Source organism: Pelophylax lessonae (assembly GCF_965119305.1).
Source record: "Pelophylax lessonae genome assembly, chromosome: 2".
Lineage (NCBI taxonomy): Eukaryota > Metazoa > Chordata > Amphibia > Anura > Ranidae > Pelophylax > Pelophylax lessonae.
Genome location: NC_138769.1, coordinates 569,903,276 through 569,929,324, shown reverse-complemented (window position 1 = coordinate 569,929,324; position 26,049 = coordinate 569,903,276). Strand labels below are relative to the sequence as shown.

Below are 26,049 nucleotides of genomic sequence, written 5' to 3'. Positions count from 1 at the left end.
TATGGCTGCTGTACACAGCACCTGTGGGCTCCCTAATGGGATAAATATTCTCCAGAATTTATGCTCTATGGCCATATATAGGGCATGATCCCTGCTGATTGGAGATCTCTAGTTCTGACTGAGTAGAGGGCTGGTCAGACCTTTGCAGAGAGATCACTATTTGTGCACAGAAAGTAGAGCCCAGCTTTGCAGCTGCTGACAGGGGACAGGCATTTCTTCTCAGGCTATAACTTGCTTAAGCCTCGTACACACAATGAGAATATTGGATGAATTATTGTCGGTTTTGAGTTTTTTGTATGCTAGTCTATATTGAAAATGAAGAGGTTACTCAACGAAAATCATAATACGATACAATACATCTTCGGAAGTGGTGCAATATATTGTACTGTATTGTATTGTTATATATTCTTTATTTTCCAAGCATGGGTGGTCTTACTCTTCTGATTTGTTTTAGGATGAAAACTGTACTGATTAACCAAAAATTTAACTATCTGGTATCGCACAAATTTTTTTTCCGTGTTTGTCCCTTTGGCTAACTTTGGATGAACTGTTGTGATTGGTTCTGGAAAGCTGTGTAATAAGGATCAGATTGTCGTAAGATCGATTGAAAACTGTATTTTTATGTCGTGCGTACTAGGCTTTAGAAAGAAAACAAACCGTAAGACAATCAACACCTTTTGTTATAATGCACCTGGAATATATTTAACTGATTTAAACTGGAAGTTTATTTGGACTGTAAAGTGATTTTGGGTAAAGAGTATGTATGGACAACATTCTTTTAAAAATTGCTTACTAAAATTCTTCAATTCACATTTCTGCATATTTCTCCAAAAACTGTAAGAACAGAAACATAACCAATTGATCCTACCAGAAATCCAGACCAGAAAGAGCCTACTTCTAGTGAGTTGCTGGAGGCAGTCAAAAAGGGTTATATACTGTACATACCACAGAGGCAGCAAAAATGATACCCTCTATTGCATTCGGCAAGCATTACAGACAAATGCGACCCATTCAAGTGAATGAGGCTGCACCACAATTGCTTCTAATACACACAACAAAACTTTGTAATTCTGTTTAGCCAGTATTCTAATTCAAGCACTCTTTTCAGACAGCCCAGCTTGGTTCTGTCCACATTTTTTTTGTAATTGCAGATAAAACAATACAACTTAATGAATGATGGCCCTGCCTGTAATGTGAATGACAAGTAACACACTAAAAAGATCAGCTATGAGCTCTCCCCCTCCTTACTGTACTGCACCTTGCTTTCCCTGTCTGAATCCCGATGCACAGAGAAATAAGAGAAGCTAAAAAAAAGTTTGACTAAGGTACTCCTAAAAAATACATTATGGGCCCAGTCACACTTTAGCGCTGCATTGCAATGTATTAACGAATGCATTAATGTGCACTATGGTATGTCCTCAATATTATTTTAAATGGTCTGCCAATGCACTACAATGCAGCCAAAAATGGACAGGCACTGTTCACAGCACACAACAACATACAACATGTGTGTTGTGGTGCGCTGCAATGCAAGTGTGTTGCCCACTAATGTATTAGTGCATTAGGGTGTCAGTCAAAATAAAAGCCACTGTACATGCATTGCTGTAACACATGCGGTACAACGCACATTCCCACAAACTGTAGATCTAAATGGATCCTGAAAGATTTTTTCTTTAACCACTTGACCCTCGGATGGTTTTACCCCCTTCATGATCAGGGCATTTTTTGCTATTCAGCACTGTGCCACTTTAACTGGCAATCGCTTGGCCATTCAACACTGTATGCAAATTAAATTGATATCATTTTTTTCACACAAATGGAGCTTTGTTTTGGTGCTATTTATTCATCACTGGGGTTTTTTTTTTTTTATTTTTTGCTAAATAAATGAAATAAATACTAAAGATTAAAAAAACAAATAATCTTTCTTTAGGCCAAAATGTAGTCTGCTACATTTCCTTGGTAAAAGTAACCCATATATCAGTGTATATTATTTAGTCTGTGTGAATGTTATAGAGTCTATAAACTATGGTATACATACAGTATATATATATATATTTGAAAATTGATCAGTCCTAATGTACTGACGGCCTCTCATTTCTTGAGACCCTAAAATATCAGGACAATACAAATACCCCCTACTAACCCCTTTTTGGAAAGTAGACAGTCAAAGATATACTGTCGTCAGTGCAGTGCAGCATCATCATGACTGGTGTGGTTGTGATCAGGAATACTTCCTGGTGACAGTATGTTAAATAAATGTAATAAAAATTATTTTTATATAATTTATATATATATATATATATATATATATATATATATATATATATTTTTTGTCATACTGTCATTAAAGTAGTTCAGTGTCACCATAGTGGGGGGGGGGGGGGTGATCAGGGATTTTTTTTTTTACACTGTTTTTGCTTATAACATTGATGATCACTGTTATAAGCAACAGTTGTAACTGTCATGAATAGCTTTCATTCATTACAGCTTGCTCACTATTGAGATGCTGTGATTGGTTACAGCTAATCACATGGTACAGGGTGGCAGCTACCACTCACAGCATCACAATAGTAAGCAAGAGGTTATGAATGGAAACCATTCATGACAGTTTTGCTTCCATGTAATCATGTGATCGCTATGATTGGTCATAGCAATCACATGATATCCCGGCTATTCACAGCGCCCAGGTACTGAGCACTGTGAGGTCACGGGATTGCACCGCTGTGTGCCAGTGTGCATGTACTGAGCAACGTACCTGTATGTTGCTTAGGCTGGAGCTGCCACCTGCAATAAATGTACCGTGGAAGTGATTAATAAATGAATAGCTGTGTTAATATGTTGGTCACAAACCAAAAACTCACCCACCCATCCATGTCTCCATGCTTTATTTTGCTGAGAAATGGCTGTGAAAAACACCCTTTTTTGTCTTTTACATTTTTTTTTTATAAGCTTATATAAAGAAGAAAAAAAATCAATAAAAATATATTAAACAAAAAAGAAAAACAACCCTTAGAATGTCTGGCCATTGCCATCTTGAGTAAGGGCAGAAGGATCATGTAGCCTTTGAATCCTGGAATCTATCTTCCCTTAGCTTTGGGCATGCAGGCAGGAGGGTGTGCTTAGCTGGGAAAATCTCAAGGGATGTAGGATAGCATTTGCCTAGGCCTGGAAACCGGGAGGTAACTGAAGAAATGCAAAAAAAAAAAAGGTTTAAAACAAGCAAATATGGCATACTTTCCTATCGATTTACTTATGCTAGCAACATAAGGATTAAAAATAGCCAAAGCTGATTGAGTGAAGTTCTGCTTTAAATATTTTCAGGTCTCATATCTGAAATGATTATGGAGGAATCTAGCTTTATTGCTGATGCTTCAATATTTATTTTCTAGGTTGTTTCGCAAACACCTCCCACATTTTCCCCTGATCACGGAAGAGCTGGGAACTTTTCTTTTAGGAGACAAGTAAGGGTAAGTGACAACATGACCTAAAAGTAAATAATCGCATGCCTAAAAATAATCTGTTAGCAAGCAAGAATGGCTGCTACATGAAGTCATCTATTCGATATTGTAGCATGTTTTTGCTGAGCAATGTTTGGAGAAATGTAACATTTACTGCCAAATTTAATCTAAGCCAGTGGTTCTTAACCTTGTTGGAGGTACTGAACCCCACCAGCTTCATATGCGCATTCACCGAACCCTTCTTAATTGGAAAAATAAAATATGATTTTATGAGTCTAGTCTCAGGAGGGGCACTGCCAGAAAATAAGGTGTTGTTTACAGAACTGAATTAAACGTATCATACAAAGTAAAATGTACAGAGGTCAGTAGTATGTAGGGCAGCGTACAGAGGTCAGTAGTATGTAGGGCAGCGTACAGAGGTCAGTAGTATGTAGGGCAGCGTACAGAGGTCAGTAGGCTGTAGGGCAGCGTACAGAGGTCAGTAGGCTGTAGGGCAGCGTACAGAGGTCAGTAGGCTGTAGGGCAGCGTACAGAGGTCAGTAGGCTGTAGGGCAGTGTACAGAGGTCAGTAGGCTGTAGGGCAGTGTACAGAGGTCAGTAGGCTGTAGGGCAGCATACAGAGGTCAGTAGGCTGTAGGGCAGTGTGCAGTAGTGAGTAGTTTGTAGGGCAGTGTAGTGAGGTCAGTAGCATGTAGGGCAGTGTATAGGGGTCAGTAGTTTTTAGGGCGGTGTAGAAAGGTCAGTAGGATGTAGGGCAGTGTACAGAGGCCAGTAGCATGTAGGGCAGTGTATAGGGGTCAGTTGGTTGTAGGGCAGGATAGAGTGGTCAGTAGGCTGTAGGACGGTGTACAGAGAATAGGGCAGAGGACAGGAGTTGACAGGACAGAGGATAGGACAGTGTACAGGGATCAGTAAAGCCACACACCATGGGGCTGGGAGGGCACACACCAGGGGAGGGTCAGGAGGGCACACACTGGGGGGGGGCAGGAGGGCACACACCGGGGGGTTATGAGGGCACACACCAGGAGGTTAGAAGGGCATACACTGGGGGGAGGGTCAGGAGGACACACACTGTGGGGGAGGGTAGTGAGGGCACACACCAGTGGAGAGTCAGGAGGCCACACACTGGGTGTCAGGAGGGCACACATCAGTGGTTGGGAGGGCACACACTGGGGGAGCCAGGAGGGCACACACTGGGGGGGGTTGGGAAGGCATACCATGGGGTATCAGGAGGGCACACACTGGGGGGGGGGGTGGGAGGTCATACCATGGGGTGTCAGGGGGGCACACACTTGGGGGGGTTGGGAGGGCATACCATGGGGTATCAGGAGGGCACACACTGGGGGGGTGGGAGGACATACCATGGGGTGTCAAGAGGGAACACACTGGGGGGAGGTGTTGGGAGGGCATACCATGGGGTGTCAGGGGGGCACACACCAGGGGGGGGGGGGGTTGGGAGGGCATACCATGGGGTGTCAGGAGGACACACACTGGGGGGGGAGGTGTTGGGAGGGCATACCATGGGGTGTCAGGAGGACACACACTGGGGGGGGAGGTGTTGGGAGGGCATACCATGGGGTATCAGGAGGGCACACATCAGGGGGCATTCACAATGCTTTATTGAGCTAAATGAAAAGGACATGCATTTCCATTTGTCAGCTAACAGCACCTCTATGCTAAGCTGCAGTAACTCAGCAGACGTAGCATAGAGGTGCTTGCAAACTAATCCACCATGTACAGTTAGCTGAGCCTACCTCCAGGAACATTCACTCGGCTCCCTCTGCTCAGCTGCTCACACTTCCCTCTTCCAGGCGGGCGCGATCTCCATGGTCAGGTACATCCCCATCCCACCCACTCAAGAAGCAAGCAGCCTGCAGGAGATAGGCTGGAAACCTGCTGGGGGAGGTACAGGGGGCAGAGCGTCAAGTGTCTATGTGTAATGGCTGTGAGTCATCCCGATCGCAGCTCTGATTTCCCGGGGGGGGGTTGGCCTCACAATCAGTAATATTTTCTGGGGGGGAGCAATTGCCCCTTTGTCGCCCTGCCGAACCCCTGAGACTGACTCACCGAACCCCTGGGGTTCGATCGAACCCAGGTTAAGAACCACTGATCTAAGCATTGCAGTTATAGAAGGTCAGTAAAAAAAAAAAGTATTTTTCTGTTATTGCTGATAATTGCTCAGTTCTACTGCTGATTTACAACACGGTAATCTTACCTGACACATAACTAATGCACTTTGAAATGAATTTGCCAACAGGGTGTATGAACATTGGGTGGCTTATAAATTGCACAATGCAGCATGTCTTGCTGGGTCAGTCTGCTTTTGTATTCTAGTATTGCTAGATTTACTCAAAGGGCTGAAATGTTAAATAATTACAAATGTCCACACACTTTCCTATAAAACCAGAGGAATAAACAAAAGGAGTTGTTTTACACCTCTGGTTACTCCCCAGTAGCACCATTAATAAATAAAAGCAGTTTCTTAATTTCTTCACTTTGCTCTTAAAGCTATAGAAGTTGTTTTAGTGTTGTGGGTTTTATATTGCAAGGGTGTGGAAATTGTATCATTCATTAGGACAGCACTAATTATCCATTGATTTTATAATAATTTTGCTACAATATGAACAAGCAAAAGCAGTTCTCATTCAAATTGCAGAGTGTTTATATTCTGTTTGTCACTTATGCTGGCTACTGTAGTGAAAGGTTCTATCAATAACTGTATGTTTTATAATATCAGTTCTGCTAAATGTGAAGGTGCAGCTTTCTGCCCCCCTGGTCTTTTTTTCATGCTGTTTATACTACCATAGTATTATCGTCTGATTGCACACTGCCTCATTGTTATGGGAGTCAATAAAGCCTCCACCTCTGGCTAATGCTCTGCTGTTGACTTTCACAATGAGCGCCACCCCAGTGTGCATGTTCCATGAGGATCAGATGTACGATTGTTTTGGCCCTATGTTCTAATGATCATTACTTAGGACTCATTAGCACCAGAATGTGGTGCTAGAAAGGTGTGAGTCCTACGCGTTTCCTGTACCTGCTGCTCTTGTGAGGATGTATGCAGGTGTCAATTTGTAATGGCACCCAAACGTTTGCAGCCACCAAACCACAAGGTACCTCAGTAGGATTTGCAATTTGCAAAAGTTGTGCTTCCACTACTTTTTTCAAATTACAGTGCATTTTGCAGACTATGAATGGGATGTCAAAAATAGAATGTGAGGGACCACACGGGAATGCATACATTTCAGTGTAAACCGGCCCGTAATCCAGGTAGCAAACAGACTAAAGTCTAGGAACACCTTTAGGTTAAACTCATTGTTTGGAGGACTCCTTTCCTGACAGTACAACTGTAGGTACTGAGGGCTGTGTTTATCAATTTAGTCTAGGTCACTATGTATACTAGGTGGGTGGGGGGGGGGGGGTGTGTCCAGCAAGCCTATTTGAAAGTCCACAAGCTTCCTATTAGCCCTCCACTCTACTTAAGCTGACCATAGATATAAATCAGCAGTGAGCGGCCACATTTCGATCTATATGTGGCTGCTCCCATTCAATAGAAGTCAATTTAATGATCAGCTTCTGTCAAACAGGCTTGTTGGAAAAAATGTTCTTGATCAGACACTGGACAATGGGACAGGACTCTCCACTGTCAGAATACAATGTCTCAGTGTGGAGGATTCTTCTATCTACCTCGATTGTGCAGTCTGCTGTCTCTTTGCTTGGCTGCCATCATTCTGTGAACACACATATCCCACTAAGGGGATTAGGAAGTTACCTATTCAGGGTCTCACCCATGATCTTTGTGTGTGCTCCATTGCCCCCATACGGTGACCAGTCAAGATGGGCCTTGGTTAAGAGATGAACCTTCTGTTATATTTTGGGCTGACTGATCATGATAAGTGTTTGAAGGTTCTCATGTAATAAGGGATGTTGGTACCACCCAGCATATATCTTAACTTACTGCATCCTTCAAGGTTTTTTCTTTTTTTCATAATTTTATGTATGTATTATGTAATTTTTGTTTTAAGTGTTTTTTTTTATCCTAACGCATTCTCTGCATTAAGGTAAAAAAAAAAAGGTCCACCAACTCTTCTCCTACCCTCCCACCTCTAAACACTTACTATCATCTCTCATGATCAAGCTTTGTCCTATCTGCAGGACTGCTCCACTGACTTCCTCTTCTCACAGGAGACTCTGCGAGCAGGAGCCATTGGCTCCTGCTGCTGTAAGTCAAATCCTGTTAAGCCTAGTTCACACAGGCCAAATGTGTGTACAATAAATATTTCCGACATTCGGCCCATGTATTTGGCAGCCGGTCTGACAGAAGCTGACTTTTCCATCGTCTTCTGTTGGACGAGAATGCTGGAAAACCAGTAGCTGATTGGCTCCTGCCAATGGCTGAGAGTGCTGACCAGAGTGTTCTTGTCAGAACACAAAAGAACAGCAGGGGAGATCGCTGTACTAGCGTTGGATCGTTAATACAGTGGCTCAGACCAAAGCTTTTTTTTTTTCCGTTTCGTTCAACCTGCTGGGTTAACTGGACAAAAAAAAAAATGAGTGGTGTAGACCAGGCTTTAGGAGGGAGCAGGGGGCATGGTCAAGCAAGACTGTGGCTCAGAAGAGTGCCCGTATGGGTGGCTCTATAGCACATGGCTTGCTGTGGGAGCACTTGGAAGAGCGGAGAACACCAAAAAAAAAAGGTATAATTGCACAAAGCAGGTAAGTGTATCATGTTTTTTATTTTATTTAAAAAAATTGTGTGTCAGTTTGGTGTTGATTGTGTCTTTGTGGACACGTTTCTAGTTAGTAAAGAACTGATTCTTTCTCTGGGAACATGTTCCTGTTCGTGTCTTTTATTTGTATAAGTATTAGCGTGATTTGGTCGTATTTACAATAGGTTTGTTTTGTTTTGTGGTACTCTGTCTTCCTTTTTTTGGATGGGACTTTCCAACCATAATCTTTTGTAACTGTTTTTCTGGACACTTTGATGCAGAGGTTGCTCATAACTACTAGGGGAAATTGTGGTGTTATGAGGATTTATGATCATAATTTTTGTTCATACCTTTTTTAATATGCCTGTATTTTCTGTTCATTCATTACACATGTTGATCTGATTTTTTTTTTTAAACACATTTGGACTCTCTTTTTAAAAATAAACCTTATATCAATGAAAGTGGAAGTTGCAAGGTATTAGTGGGCAGCAATTCCTGTTCATGGCATCAGCCACCTAATGACACTCTCTCAGCCTAATCCAGTAATCAGAAAAAAATGGGATATATCTCCTGATTGGGATATGACCAGGCTTATAGCCTGAGCCATTCCTTTAGGAAGCTTTCAAAGTCGACAGCCAATCATAAGTGGTGGAGACATTTCCCACCAAGCAGCCACACCTATACAGGGAGCATGTGGGGCGTGTATACATGTGTCTGCACGGTGGGGAATGCTTCTGCTGCCTATGATTAGCGGTCGGCTTTTACAACTTCCTAGGCGGATAACTCAGGCAAGTTCACACTTCTGTTTAAACCCACCTGAGCTCATCACCGATCCTGAAAAAAGTTGAAGCTCCAAAAAACACAGAAAAGTTTTGGCATAAAAAGTAACATTTAGACTTTTTTTTTTTTTCCTTTTTGTCTTTTTAACTTTCTTTTTTTTTAATACTTTGTTTGAGAATAGATGTATGTTCATCCCAAAAATATTAAAATTCACTAAGGCCCCTTTCACACATACGGTCCGTTCAGTTCATCAGTTCAGTCACGTCAAAATGTATCAGTTTTTCATCCGTTTTTTATTTACATTCACTACCAATGCAAAAACGGATGAAAAACCGACCGTTTGTCCGTTTACATCCGTTTTTTGTCCGATCCGTTTTAGTAACGGAAGAAAAATAGGGCTTTCATCCGTTAAAAAAAACAGATATTGACAGAAGCGGATGAAAACGGATGTAAATGGATAATCATCCGTTTTTTCCATAGGAATGCATTAATGTCCGTTTTTCATCCGACAAACGCTCCGTATGTATGAAAGGGGCCTTACTGTTGAATCAAACAATAGATACTCTTTCAGTTAAATAATACATTCTAAGGTTAGTTTTGAGCTTTCTTTTTGCTAGGGCTACTACCCTGCTGCCCCCTGAACCATTTTTATACCCTTATGTCTTTAAAGGTTCAGAGCACTGTGTGCATTACAGGCCTCCTCAGACCACTGTCCAGAGCACTGTGTGCATTACAGGCATCCTCAGACCACTGTCCAGAGCACAGTGCAGCATTACAGGCCTCCTCAGACCATCCAGAGCACTGTGCATTACAGGCCTCCTCAGAACGTTCAAAGCACTGTGCATTACAGGCCTCCTCAGAACGTTCAGAGCACTGTGCATTACAGGCCTCCTCAGAACGTTCAGAGCACTGTGCATTACAGGCCTCCTCAGAACGTTCAGAGCACTGTGCATTACAGGCCTCCTCAGAACGTTCAGAGCACTGTGCATTACAGGCCTCCTCAGAACGTTCAGAGCACTGTGCATTACAGGCCTCAGAACGTTCAGAGCACTGTGCATTACAGGCCTCCTCAAACCATCCAGAGTGCCTAAATCTGTCTCTGTGAGTTTGTTACAACCTTAATACCATAAATAATAACATATTAGGATTTTTTTAAAAAAAATTAGTTTAGAAATTCCAGAGAAATGCTTAAATAAAGCATTACAATTTAACGAAACCCATTTGATTTTAGTTAACTAAAGTTATTTTAGTCAACTAAAATGTACTACGTAAGCAGAAAAAATTATTGCGCAGGTAGACAAACTGAATATATAAGTGCAAGCTGCTGGCAACAACACAACAGGACCGATCGTGATAAATGTGATACATTAAAAGACGTTGCCGCGCTAAACATAGATATAGAAACAAGTGTCCATAAAGTGTGAACAACTAGTGCTGTTTTAAAAAGTGCAACTAAAAATGTACTGCAAATTTTAGTTGACTAAATAAGACCTAAACTAAAAACTATTGCAGATGACTAAAATGGGTCTAAAACTAAAATGGCATCAGTTTAGTCAAAAGACTATGATTGACTAAAACTAAATCGAAATTGGATGCCAAAATTAAAACTAGTCTTAAAATGTTCTCTCCCCGCACCTAACACCTATGCTGACTAACTTTTGTATAAAAGACGCAGATACTAATTTTCAGCCTGTTCCAGTCCGCTTACATGATCTGGCTCTCCGTGCCAGCCAGAGACAAGCTGCATGTGTGAGGAGGGAGTTGGCAATGGCTGGGACATGTGAATCTATGGGTGACGCCACGCTCCCAGATTTTCCAGCTGTTGTCAAGCACTCTCTTCTGCCCCCTACAGCCCAGCTGGCTGACACATGGGATTATGTGACCGCAGTGGGTTGAAAAAAGTAAATATATACAACTTTTTACACAGGTTAATCAGCATATGTAATTTAGGTTTCTACTATCTCTCGTGATAAATCTTATTCCCTAGACCTTTTATGATTTTGCTGCCTGTCTCTGGACTTATTTTTATCTTGTCAATATCTTTTCGTAAATGAGGTCCTCAGAACTGGACACAGTATCCTAAATGAAGTTTAAATAAACTTAGGGCCGAGGACCTCCTTTCTCTCTATTCAATTCAGGATTCTATTTGCTTTCTCTGCTGTTTGGCAGCTTTGTTTGCTAATTATGCAATAATTCCTGACTTTAGAAGAAAGGAGGAAGCCTGGGTTCTATCATGTATTCAAGTATTTTTTCTATTTTTTCTATTCATTATACTGTACATAAGTGTGCTAGATTTTAGGTATAGATCTTATGTATTAGTCTTATGTATTAGTCTAGTATCAGTGTTCTACACTGGGCTATGAATAACTGCAGAAACATATATATCTGGGTAATGATATATAATAATATAATGAAATGATGTTGAGAACAGGTAATTGAGATGTGTAGACATAGTTGCCATCTTTCCTTCATTTGGAGGGACTGTTGCTACTTTGCGACCAAATGCCTCTGTCCCTCGTGCAGCTTCAGCTGGCCTTCTGTTATATTTGTTGGTGGGGCTTAGTGCCGGATACTGGGACCCTTCATTAAAGCTCTTGGCAACATGGGCCCAGGGCCACAATTAAGTTAAGGCGGCACCCCAACTTAGAAGCAAGCTGTTCACCCTGCACAGCTCACTTACAACATTTTCAGCACTCTTCCCATTACACTGTACACTTCTACTCCGAATGTAGCAGTTACAGGGGGGACACAGCAGAGTTTACCTGCACAGCTGTAGCTTGCCACCTCACTCCTAGTGAAAATAGAAGCTTTCTCCAGTCCCTTAGTGCAGAACCCCGTTGCTACTGAACTCAATTTGAAATCTTCCTTCTGTACCTTCATTTACTGTACCTACAGGCTAGGTCCCGGGGTCCCCCATTCTGCGATGTCGGTCCCGAGTATAGGCCGCCAAGCCCACCAACCCCCTCACTACCAAGGTGACCATCTCCCCTGCCAAGTACTGATTCTCAACTTGCTGGTTGCTATAGCATTCAAGCTACCATGCTGGTTAGCCATAGCAAAAGCAATAGTGCCGTATCTTTCACACACTCCTCCGCACAACTCTTGCACAGCTTTTCTCACACCTCCTCTTTATTCCCTCTTTACAAGCCCTGCATGCAACCCTTGTTAGAAGAACTTCAGACCAGGCACTTCAATCGTTAATAAAACTTTTACTGAAGAACTTTTGCAACAAATACAGGCATTTTAACACAGTCTGCCCCATTCTGATGCTCGGTTTGACCTTTAGCAAATCATCTTCACCATGTCTAGATGGCAGGTCGAGCTGCTCACACCAGCAATCGCCCATAAATACAACTTGAAGACTGCAAGCAGCAGGTGCGCACCGTGTCACTGTTTTAATCTCTGTGTGCAGTGCAGTGTATTATGTCACCCAGCACTGTCAGCAGCTTCCCCCTAGATCAACCAGCCCTGATGGGGCCCTATGTGCAACTGGGGCCTCTGGGCTATGCCCAGGTGGCCCACTCAATAAGATGGCCCTGCCCATAGTAATATGATTTCAGCAATAACCAGTTGTCTGGTAACATAATAAAACTTTTTTTTTTAAGTTGACCTCAACCTGTAAGAAGCAGCCTTCAACCTGCTTACATGCCAGATGTATATATCTCTATACAAAATGTACTATTTTATTACCAATAGTGTTACAGTATACTAAACTTTTAGGCCAGCCTGTATAGTAATGCATTTCTTATTTTGAAAAGCCAATATAAAGGAAAAAAACACTTGTGTGGTTTAGCCAATCATTTTCTACTTGTTATAGACCTTTTTGGTCCTTGTAACTGAGGCCCTGGCAGGGACGTGTTCTTTGCCTACACACTGTATGCTAAAAGCGCTCCTTTGCTTACATACTGTATGCTTAAATTGTTTAGAACAGCCTATTGAAATCTGCTTCCAAACAGCGTTGAGTTCATTTACTAAAGCTTTCATCTCTGAAGAGCAATCTCTGGTGGATTGCTTTTTATAGTGCACTTGAAAGGTGACGAGGAGGCAATAGGTCTCCTCCACACTGCCTGTTTTACCCCCTAAAAGCCTGTACCACCATGCTGCAATGTAATGCAATGACTGCTGAATGTGACGGGGGGGGGGGTCATTTTTGCCTGCGCCACTATGTTAAACATCACGGCCGCTGACATGTCTATACCCCCTTGTACGTCTGCCTTTGCTGCTTTGGGGGCTGAAAAAAATGTAGCTCAACCACCTTGGCAGAATTCAGATCTGAGCCCATGATCTCTACTGCATCTGACAGTGGCCCTTGTTACTGTGCCACTTGAGATGCTGATGCTTGATCCCTTGGATGACCTTCGTTTCTATCTTGTTTATGGTAAACCTTAAGAACTCCTTGCTCCTCCCATGAACGTCCTATTAACGCATTGTCTTTGAATATACTGTTCGGCTCTATCACCTTCTCAGGATCCGGATGTGAACCAAGCACAGCTGTTGCATCTGGCACTGGCTATTCTTACTATGCAACTTGAGATGTTGGATGCCTGATCCCTTTGTCAACCATAGTTTCTATCTTGTTTATGGTGAACCTTGAATTCCCTACTTCTCCTATGAACTTCCTATTAAAAGTTAAATTAAAGTCTTGTCTTTGGACTTCCTCTTCGGCTCAACCAACTTGTCATTGTCCGGATCTGAATCCAGAGTACCTCTTCTTGCCACTTGAGATACTAGATGCCTGATCCCTTTGACAACCTTATATTTTATCTTGTTTCTAGTGAACCTTAAACCCGTTGCTCCTCCAATGAACTTCCTATTAAAGTCATGTCATTGTAATTCCTGTTTGCCAAAATATTGTGCTATTCTCGAACTAAAATTGTACTCTTTGTGTTCCTGCTTCTGTCTATATCTTCACTGCATATTGTTACCGACCTTTGGCTAGTTCCTTGACTACGCTCCTGCTTGATTTCAACCCGCAACCACTTCTTATCAACCTTTGGCTAGTTTACTGACTACACTTCCGATTGATCCCTACCTGCTACAGCTGTTATCAGACCCTGGATGGTTCAACTCCTGGTTTCTGAGGAACGTGACCTGGCACTAGCATGCTGTGATACCAATCTCCACCATCAGGAGCTTTGGTGAAGACCAGTTGGTACTTAGACCCCGCGCCTCAGGTGAGCCCACGTCACCCGCCAAGGGGACATACTTGTGCATTTATCCTGCTGGTTTCTGTGTGAAGCTTTCCACTGCCACTGGCCTCTGAGCCGTCCCCTAACTGTGACACACCTGTTTTTACCGTAAATGTAAACTAAACCTTAAAGCAGCGTCTGCTCCAGTTTCTTTAATTGTTGTATGTTGAATTTTAGGAATAACTGGATTGCATAAAGCACATTAGCAGTTTGGAAACACTACCCATTCTGCCTGCAGTCTTGATATATCCACTTTATACATAAAGTAGAACGTTACCGGGCTTATTTCCTTGTAACAAACTCTCCTTCCTATACTTTATTTGAAAGTATAAAATATAAATAAGAAAAGAGTGTGACAGCACCAGTTAAGATCTTGCCCCTGCCCCCAGAAAGTGACAATTGCACTCTCGGCTGGATGTTTCCAGCTTGTAAGACAACAATCTAAGTGCCATCGGATTGGGAGTGATCGTCACTGTGGTCAGTTAACTCTGCAGTTAATCCATAACACAGTCAAACCCCACCCCTATGTGTTTTACTGGAAACATGCACTGTTCACAGCATCTGCTCTAGCAGTTCTAAAGTTTAAGAAACATCTGTGACATTCGACGTCACACCCAGACAGGAATGTGCAGAATTGAAAATATGGCAGCCTTCACAGAGGCAGGGATTCTTTTATTTCTGGCTAATGCATTTAGAGATTCTGCTTATGGATACCTAAATATAGATTTATTGAATGAAAAGGAAAAAAAAATGACGCAACAACAGTTTAAAAAAATGGTACAAAAAAATGAAAAGGCACCTATCAAAGTTTGCCTGTTTTTTTGGGTTTCTGTGCAGAGTCCAGTTTATTTCAGAGTAAGACTGATTCTGACAGTCACTGGTTCTCATAAATGACTGCAGATGTAGACCTCTTTTCTGGTCCCTGAAGAGGTTGTTTGCAGAAATGACAAACAATCAAAGGTTCTGAGGGGTGTGTTGAGGGCTGTTGAAGTGTTGATATTGCCCCAGAAAACAATCCCTTAAAGTCTTACTAAACCCAGGACCCTGCATTCACTATATCTGGTCTCCCACAGTACACAGAACATGGAAATGCAATTATTTTAGTAAATATAAACTGCTAAATACCTTTTCTCATCAGCAGTATATAGCAGTCTTGTGACTTCTATCAGTATATGGCCGGGCACTAGTTAAAGCTTGAAGGAGGAGATTTCATTCCACTCTGGCTGTTCTATGAGGCTGCAGGACCCCTGACCCTTTGTCTGGACAGTGCTGATTGGCCCTGTGCTGATCACATGCACCCTATCAAGAAAAAAAAAAACTCTCTAGCCATACACACCAAACTGAGCATGTGCAGCTTGCCCCCAAGGCTCTGTACTATCAGGAGATGGTTTGGGGACTGTGGATAAAGGGGAGAATCAGAGAAGACAGGATCAAACAGCCTTTTTACACAATGCAGATGATTAACCCCTTTGGTTCCAAAGTGAGTATAACAAGCATGATTTACTGCATATAGAGACTGATTTTACTGCTGTGGGCATAGTAATACTTACTAAAGAAACTGAGGGTAAAGGTGATGGACTGGCCAAGCATGTCTCCAGACCTAAACCCTATTGAGCATCTGTGGGGTATCCTCAAATGGAAGGTGGATGACTGCAAGGTCTCTAACATCCACCAGCTCCAGGATGTCATCATGGAGGAGTGGAAGAGGACTCCAGTGGCAACCTGTGAAGCTCTGGTGAACTCCATGCCCAAGAGGGTTAAGGAACAATAATGGCGGCCACACAAAATATTGACACTTTGGGCCCAATTCGGACATTTTCACTTAGGGGTGTACTCACTTTGTTGCCAGCAGTTTAGACATTAATGGCTGTGTGTTGAGTTATTTTGAGGAGACAGCAAATTTACACTGTTATACAAGTTGTACACTCACTACATTGTTGCAAAGCGTCATTTCTTTAGTGTTGTCACATGAAAAGGTATAATACAATATTTACAGAAATGTGAGAGGTGTACTCACTTTTGTGAGATACTGTACTTGGCTACCTGGCATACCTGCCTGATCCCCTTGGAAGCTACAAATCACAGAAGTAGACACTGCTACTACTGCGATCTCCACTTGCTTTCAGGTCCTGCTCCAAGCAGCTACACTCCTGCTTACTGAATAAATGCAAAGCGTTTTCTGATTGGAAGAGGTGGAGAGCGTGACATCACTGCCCTGCCTCATTCAATGAGGGAACAATGCAAATCATTCTCTGAATGGCATCTTTATTGAGCCTTTGACTTCCTGTATTCAGTAAGCAGTAAGGCAGCCGCTCAGCATGGACCCTGAAAGCAAGTGGAGACCACTGAAGTAGTGTTGTCTACTTCAGCGATTTCCAGTTTCCAGGGGCATCAGCCAGGTATGGTATATACATAGTTACTGGACCAATGTAACTATGTATGATATAGCCATAACTAGAAATCTTCCTTTAACCTCTGTAACATCTTCAGAATTTGCCCCTTCTTAACCAATGACACCAAAAAGTTACTGATTCATCTCTCACCTTGACTATTGCAACTCCCTCCTTGTTAGCCTACTTAAAAAAATGTTATCCCTCCCTCAGCCCATCATGAATGGCAGATTCATCCAGCTGACCAACTATTCAGTGTCCACCACCCCTCTCTTCCAATCCCTCCATCGGATTTCACTCACCCAACAAATAAAATTTAAAATACAACATATAAAGCCATGCACATCTCTTTCCCAAGCTAGATCACCAACCTCTTCTCAAAATAACAACAAATCCATTTGATTTGCTCCTTCCAGGACCTCCTACTCTCTATCTCCATTTTCACCTCCTCCCATGCTCTCCTCCAGGACTTTTCCAGAGTTACTCCTAGCCTCTGGAACTCCTTACCCTAGTAATAATACTAATATTAATCTGTATGCCTTCCTCAGAAAGGGTAATATGTCACATCACCTTCCTGTACCTCTTAATATATACATGATTTGTGATATCTGATGGTTATTTTCTTATGACATGACTATCGCTGCCTAACAGTAGCATTTTTGAGACACGAATAGACTTGAGCACTGAACATGTATGAAAGGGCAATTTCAAGTTCAGTAAGGCCAGGCTTATGAAAGCATATTGCTGCTAGACTATTTTATGACAATTTTAATAATGCTCCACTGCACATCCTCACTAAGTATTCCCAGCCATAAAACACACACATAGTCTCGAAAATGCACACACACAGTCTAAGTAAACACACAGCCAGAGCACACAGGTTACCATACCACCTATTAATGTTGTGGTAAGAATTGTTAGAACAGCACATTTGCATGATTTGTCTACAAAATCATGAGAGCTTGATTGGCAAACAAGTGCAATGTACTTGGCATTATCTAGGAGACATGGGTGAGGTGGCAGCACAAACATGGCATAAGTCTGCACAATCAAAAACATTTATCATGAGCCAACAGGAATCATGACTTCATGTTTGACAGATAAATAATTAAATCCATTGCAATTGTCACATATTTTCTGTATGCAGGGAAGTATGGCATTTTTTGGTGTATGCTTTGCTCTGTAGGTATCTCCCAATTGTTTTGTAGTAATTGTAATATAACGAGTTGGCACATCTAGCCCATAACAAAAGTCTTTAATCCTCTAATGACAAAGGTCAAAACAAATCTTAACCCCAGAACCCAGTTTTGCAACTGCGTTTCTAAAACTGTATAAATCTTTGCAACTACTTAATATATCCAGGTGAATTATACCTTATTTTTTCAGGGCAAAATGGCCTGGCATCAGTGGGAGTAAACAATACCCCATCTTTGGTAAAAGGTTAGGTTCACACTTCTGCAGGAGCAGTACTGCATGTAAATCATAAGTTTTTCCACGCTTGCAGCAAAAAGCACAGCTGTTAGCAGATGCATGGGGTTGCCATTAATTCTAATGGCATCCCCACACACTTGAAACTACAGTACAATATTCGGTTTCCCTGCGGCTGCAATTTTGGAAAAGATGCAGTGTTTTCCATAGGTACAGCAGCTTATTCAAATGGCCAGGACAACGTCATCTGTGACGAAATGCGTAGGAAGGACGACGCGCTGACGTCATCGCGTTTTACCAATTTCGGAAGTGCGGGCGTTTTACTTAGAGGCTGGCCAGCAGGAGATTTTTCACGCACTGATATATTTTTTAATGTAAGTGTATTTTATTACTTTGGAATAAATGAATGCTGGATTTACACTATGTGGAGCATTCTTTTTTCTTTGAGCCTTCCTATACAGATGTTGCTATTAGATGCTTAACCCTACAGTACAGTTGGAACATGCACAGGAATATCACTACAAGGCCCTAGTAAGGTAATCAGCCACAAAGCGCTGCTGGCCTCCTGTGATAAGTGGTTCAGTACTGCTGGTAAGCAGGCATTAGTATTGCTTCTATGGTGGTGGTGTGTTTCCGGTGGATATCTATAATTGGTGGCGGATGTTACCATTTGTTACATTGGATAGTCAATAGGGGACTAATTGAGATCCTACCTATTGGGATTATTTATATAGGACTTTGTCACAACCTACATTTTCCTTTTTTTCTTCCTTTCAAACTTATGTAATATCAATTTTTAGCGCAACTCTGTTCTATATATATATATATATATATATATATATATATATATATATATATATATTCAAATGAATGGCCTGCTGTGCCTGCACAAACACAGCCACAAGGAAACTGCAATAGTGTGATCTGTCCCTTACTGGGGAAGAATAGTGCCCTATCGTTGGGTGTCGGCGGGAGGAATAGTGCCCCATCGTGGGTGTCGGTGGGAGGAATAATGCCACATGTGGGTGTCGTGGGAGGAATAGTGCCACACAAGGGTCTCGGTGGGAGGAATAGTGCCCCATGGTGGGTGTCGGTGGGAGGAATAGTGCTACACGTGGGTGTCGGTGGGAGGAATAGTGCCCCATGGTGGGTGTCAGTGGGAAGAATAGTGCCCCAACGTGGGAGTCGGTGGGAGGGATAGTGCTACACCTGAGTGTCAGTGGGAGGAATAGTGCCCCATCGTGGGTGTCGTGGGAGGAATAGTGCCCCATAGTGGGTGTCGGTGGGAGGAATAGTGCCCCATCGTGGGTGTCGGTGGGAGGAATAGTGCCCCATCGTGGATGTCGGTGGGAAGAACAGTGTCCCCAAGGGCCACATAAAGTCAAACAAAGGGCCGCATCTGGCCCCCAAGCCCAGTTTAGAGGACACTACTAAGGTCAAATGCCAGTCAGTCCTATGCAGCCTAATTCAGCAGGCTTCTCACAGTGCCCCTGGGTAACAATTTTTCCACATAATTTTATTTAAGATTTTAGGTTATTCAGAAATTGAAGATGCTACATTGTTTTAGTCAGTGGTACAGAAGACAATTGCCAGGATAAATGTTAGGATTATTTCAAAGAGGTACATTTGAACTCTGAGTCAGTTGCAATGCAAATGTTTAACATTTGACTGTGGTACTATTTAGGTCGGTGGCATTTAAAGTCCATAACCACAAGCTAAGAACATTCCTGTCTGTATAGTGAGGTAATACGGTAATTATCTACTCTGCTGCTAAAATTAAAACTTCTGTATGCTTAAATGACTTCACATAGTGTTATGAGACAATAAGATCTCTGGAGTGTATCTTGCTTCCTTGCAAAATTTTTGGGGGAATTTTTTGCATTTGTTTTTGAAGCTGAATTGTTCAGTGATAGCAAATGATTTTAAGTAAATACATATTACAGTAACATAAATACATTAATATGAATTGAATGAAAAAATAAATAAATAAATGTGTGTGCATCATAGTCATTGAATATCCTCCATAGAGATGTAATTGTAGTCAGAAGAAAAAGCCATTCTATGAATTGATTGTAGTGTAAACATGCATTCCAATATTAGCTATGCAAAACACCCCAGTGCTGGCCAGGGAGTGCCTACAAGCAGGTTACAGACTGTGACCTGCAGTTGTTTCATTTTTTTTTCCATAAAGTTTATTGAAAATGGAACATGGATAAACAGAGTTGTTTCATAATTATCTGACTGATATTACCTAGCTCAGGAAACCATCATATAAATGTTGCACTGGGCTGGGCTTGCCCAGCAGTGCTGACAAAATAAACAAGAGCAGGGGCATTATTCTTTTTTTTTTTTTTTTCACCTCTGATGGACAGCTGCAGGGACATAAGAAGCTGGTCTGTGCTCCGATTGGCTGTTGCTACAGCTGAAGAGAACCCAATCCTAGCAGTTCTGGGGCAGAAGGACTCTGTTTAGCTGCCTGGTCCAGGATGGCTCCAGAATTGTTGCTGGCAATTTTTAGCCCTGCCCACCACGGGGAGAAGCAGAAGATCCATGTTTAGGAAAAAAAATGATCGAGCCCGGGATTCACTTGGACTGCAGGAGTTCCTGGACAGTACAGTATTTGCCCAGGGAGTGTGCTGCGGGAGGTGCTCAACTGCAGTGGCAGAGGAAGTCAAGAGAAACATGGTTCCTTCTTTTTTTCTCCCTGGGTGACTGTGGCAGTGATCTGGTTGGATGCTGACAGCCCATGTGACTGGTGGCCATCTTGGGTCAGGCAGTGTCTATTTAAGACCCAGGCTCCTAAGATTGGCACGCATTTAGCATGTGGGTAGTGTAGGGACATGTCACCCACCTGTTGGGGACAGTAAAAGCAGTAGGGAAAAGCTACAGGTGAGTAGGAAAAGTTTAGAGATTCATCACTTCTCCTGGAACCCTCCTAGCTTGAGCACAGACGGGCCAGGCCGCATTCTGCCCCTCAAGACAGATGTTGTCAGTTCAGCTGAGACCTGCTCTGCTACATTCTGATGTTCATCTGTGAGTGTTCCCGGTCGGGCTGCCTTCCGCCAAGCTTGCTATAAACTTTTACATTCTGTGAGTTACTGCTGCCGCACCACGCTGCACCCTCCCAGATGTATGCCCAGAGAGTGTTAGACTGGAAGTCTATGTTGCTGTGCTTAGGGCTGCAAGAAGGCAGAGGAGTTTTGCTGTGAGTTGCTGATCACATGCTTTTGTCAGAGGATCTTTCCTGCCAAGAAAGGTGTGCTGTACCTGAATCACATGCCAAGCTGCCTGCAGAGACCAGGCTTTGGGCTGCATCTGTACTGAGTACTACTGTCTGCAGCAAGGGATGAGAGACCGTGCTTCCATTCTAGTGCATTCCAGTTACTACTCACAGTGACCACGTGTTCTCGATGCCTCCACCTGCTACAGCTGCAAAGATCTGGCCACAGAGGGACCGCTCAGGATCAGAATCAGAGTCATTGGTGAGAGGCCAAGGGCCACCATGTTTTTACTTTAATGAGCGCTCCAATGCGAGGGCCGCTATCGCCGGCAGACTCTTTACATAGTCCCACTGGCCAGTGGTTAGGAAAGGCATTCCTGCAGTAGGTAGTAGGTAGATGGTAATGCCATTGCAAATGCCATTTGTATTGTTTTGCTGTGTTGGATTGTTGTTATTTTGGAATGGCAAGCTGGTATCGCTCTCTGGAGCCCACCTAGTGATGCATGTTTTTGCACTTGTTGCTTCCCAGGCAGACGTGGTGAGCGAACAGGGACAACCTGACTTGTGTCACTTAACAAGGTGCCTGCACTGCTGCATTGTAAACCACTGGTAATTACCCTATTCCTTACTAGGGCTTTGCCTTTAAATAAAGCCCAATTAAATGTTCAAGATGTGTCAGTGTGTTTGGGTCCAGGAAAGGTCAGATCATTGCAGGTGCATAGCAGAAGGGACAAAATAAATCAAGTGACTCCTTCAGAGATCCTAAACTCCTGTTCCCACCGGAGTGACTTGTCATTCGATTTCCCCCCTTTTATTTTTTTGTCTTCCTCCTCATCTCTGCTCATCTGGGAGGACCACTAATTTACTTTTTGCTATTCTGCACTGCACTACTTTAACTGGCAATTGGACAGTCATGCAACATTGTACACAAATTAAATTTATATAATTTTTTTCACACAAATAAAGCATTCTTTTGATGGTATTTGATCACCACTGGATTTTTAATTTTTTATTATATAAAATGAAAAATTACCAAACTTTTTGAAAATAACAAATATTTTATACTCTGTAAAATATTTCCAATTAAAAAAAAAACAAAAAACGTAAAAATCAAATTTCTTCATAAATGTAGGACAAAATGTATTCTGCTACACATCTTTGGGAAAAAAAAATCCCAATAAGTATATAACAATTGGTTGTGTGAAAGATATAGCATCTACAAACTATGGTATACTGTATATATATATATATATATATATATATATATATATATATAAATAAATAAATATACACATTATACATATACATATATTTACTTTTTTGTTTTATTTTTGTAATATTTATTTTCCCTCGTAAACCCGGAAAACTACATGTATAGCCTGTTGCCCTGTCACAGAGCTTATACATCTTGACCCCATATCTGGCACACTTGCTGGGGAGGAACTGTTTGAAAGCAAGGCGGCCAGAACATTTAATCAGGGACTTATCAACGCAGACAGCTTGTTGGGGCGTATACAAGGCTGCAAACTTCTGATTGAAGTGGGTTATGAGGGGCCGAATTTTGTGGAGCCGGTCATATCCCGGGTCACCCCGAGGATGACAGAGTTCATTGTCACTGAAGTGCATGAACCACAAGATTTGCTTGTATCTAGTCCTGGACATGGCAGCATAGAACACGGGCATATGGTGAATTGGGTCAGTGGACCAATATGACCGCAAGCTTTTAGTAAAGCCCATGAGGAGGGATAGGCCCAGAAAAGTTTTAAATTCGGAAACCGTGATACGTTCTCATGCAAATTGTCTGGCAAGGGTCAAATTTGGATTTGCGGCAAATACTTGATCAGCATATAAATTGCTTTGGTCCACAACAGATCTGTAAAGATCTTCCGTGAAAAACAGCTCATAAATCAAGGGAAGTAAAATTGGCTGTTTCCATCTGAATTCCGGGTTGGCCAAGCAATGGGGGAAGTACGAGCACTGCAGAAGTGGGGGGCTCCCAATCAGGATGTGCAAGCGCATCAGGAAGGACACTATGGGCTCTACGGGCCTGTCTTCGAATTCTTGGTGGCTGCGGAACTCTACTTGTGCTAGCCACCGCACCAGCTTGAACTTCACTTATGGGATTCACCACGTCACCAAGTGTTACTGCGGTGCTGGTTTGTCAATGACCAGGATGTACTAGGCCGCTGGTGCTTGCCAGTTCACCAGAAGGTTGATTGGCACTAGTACTGACTCTCTGCTGTATACAAGAACCCTGCGGTTGTTGCATTTCAGCAACAGTAGAATGGGATCGGGTATGCCTGACTCATCAGAGCTATCGGTCAGGGTGCCACTGCTGTCTACAGGTTTGAATACTGACCCTGATTCCAACAGTGAGGTTTCCGAATCGCTCTCATCTGTCATGCTCAGTATTTTGTAGGTCTCTTCACTAGTGTACCTCTGTTTGGACATTTTGGCCAATAAATGTATAGGTACCTAGTGTGACTCGCAGGTAAAAAAGCACCTGGTTGTCAAGGACTGTTTGAACCGCTACCAAAAATTGTAACTGCTAGTGCTAGCAGAGATCAGGCCTGACTCTGCTAACGCTGCGGTTTAGTGTGCTGTGTATTGGAAGTGACAGTAATCTGCTGATTCTGTACTTCTTGGGGGGGGGGGGGGCAGAGGGGCTAAATGCAGGTGCTGGCAGGTGTTGGGGCTGATTCTGCTAACGCTGCATTCTAGGAACACAAAATTATTGGGGACGATAGTATAGTTCTGATCAGATCAAAGATATTGATCAGACACTATACTAGTAATGGAGGTGTTTAGTGTGTGTGTGTGTGTCACCAGCAATGAAAGGGTTAAAATATGTTACTAAATATGTGGCAGGCAATCTGACGATGTTCTGGATTGACGCTAACTAATGTTAACGCTAACTGATGTCACCTGTGACACTAATACAGTAATCAGAAAAAAGATCTGTGCACTATAATAGTGACAAAGGGCAATGAAGGGGTTAACTGGGGGTGATCAGGGGGTTAAATCTTTATTAGGGGATATATGGAGGAGACCCTAAACCTATCTGGGACTACCACTAACTGCCTATGACACTAACTGAAGTCACAAGTGACACTAAAACAGTGATCTGTAAATGTCTGTATACTGTAATTAGTGTACACCGTGAAAGGGTTTGCAGGGGTCGATCAGGGGGTTAAATCTTTATTGGCAGATATATGGCGGGGACCCTAAACCTATTTGGGACTACCACTAACTGCCTTTTGCACTAACTGAAGTCACAGGTGACACTAATACAGTGATCAGTAAATGTTATCTGTATACTGTATACTGTATAGTGTGCACTGTGACAGGGAGTGAAAGGGTTAATTAGGGGTTGATCAGGGGGTTAAAAGTGTGCCTATGTGTACTGGTGTCAGTGTAGTGATTATGTACTCACAGTTGATGTTATCTCCTCTCACGCTGGAACTGAAAAGCACTCCAGGAAAGGAGTAAATTAAATAAGAGGATCAATGCACTACCCAGAGGGGTTTGATAGGAGTAAATCAATTCCAAAAAATCAAATAAATAAAAAAATAAAAAATGTGAAAAAAAAATAAAGAAAAAGCTGCCAATCTAAATCGGTGTCCCCACCGTGAATTGATACGTGTATGGTGTAGAAAATCGACGCTAATTCAAATCATAAATAAATGTGATACACTCTGTGATAATAACGATGTCCACCACTGTGGATAGTGCTCTATGTGATTTAAACCTAATGCAAAAAATTCAAAGTAAAATCAATCCTCAATATAAAACTGTAAAAGCGAGCCTATACACAAAAGATCTTCAGTGGATGACTCTGAAAAGACTGTGCATCAATAAAGTCCTCAAATAAATAAATAGTGTGTCAATCCCAAGGAAATATATATATATATATAATGCAATCACACAATCAATGCAATCGATGAAAAAGGGCGATGATCAATATAATCGTTGATGACTGATATGTGATGAAAAAATTCCTAAAAATATTTCATAAAAAACAATTCATATAAAACAATTCAATTTCAAATTTATATTTTTTTCATCTTTGATTGTATATTGGACACTGTGGGATTTTCTCAGATACTTATATTTTTATACACAACTTTTTATATGAATTGTTTTATGAAATATTTTTAGGAATTTTTTCATCACATATCAGTCATCAACGATTATATTGATCATCGCCCTTTTTCATCGATTGCATTGATTGTGTGATTGCATTATATATATATATATATATTTCCTTGGGATTGACACACTATTTATTTATTTGAGGACTTTATTGATGCACAGTCTTTTCAGAGTCATCCACTGAAGATCTTTTGTGTATAGGCTCGCTTTTACAGTTTTATATTGAGGATTGATTTTACTTCGAATTTTTTGCATCAGGTTTAAATCACATAGAGCACTATCCACAGTGGTGGACATCGTTATTGTCACAGAGTGTATCACATTTATTTATGATTTGAATTAGCGCCGATTTTCTACACCATACACTCCAGGAAAGGAGATGACACCATATCCTGTGCCTTTGTTTACATTACACAGGCACAGGAGGTTCTGCTATTGGTTAGAACCGATCAATAGGTCCAGGCCAAAAATTATTGGCCTGGACCTGATGACTGATCGGTTCAAAACCGAATCAGAACAGTAGGGGTTTGCAGGGGGCGTGCTGGCACCCCCCCTAGCCCTGTGTGCGCCCCCCGTACAGGTATGGCAATTCACACAGCTAAGCCAGCCTGCCGCAGTATATACAGTGGGTACGGAAAGTATTCAGACCCCCTTAAATTTTTCACTCTTTGTTATATTGCAGCCATTTGCTAAAATCATTTAGGTTCATTCTTCTTCCTCATG

The 26,049-nt window shown here is 42.1% G+C and overlaps 1 protein-coding gene across 1 annotated transcript in view; it reads left to right on the top strand.

Annotated features, from left to right (window-relative positions):
* STAT6 (signal transducer and activator of transcription 6) overlaps window positions 1-26,049 on the top strand; it is a 357,207-nt gene that overhangs the window by 119,240 nt on the left and 211,918 nt on the right. Inside the window, exon 2 of the mRNA XM_082248146.1 lies at window positions 3,390-3,467. The gene's annotated coding sequence lies outside the window, so the exon portion shown is untranslated. The remainder of the gene's footprint in view (window positions 1-3,389; window positions 3,468-26,049) is intronic.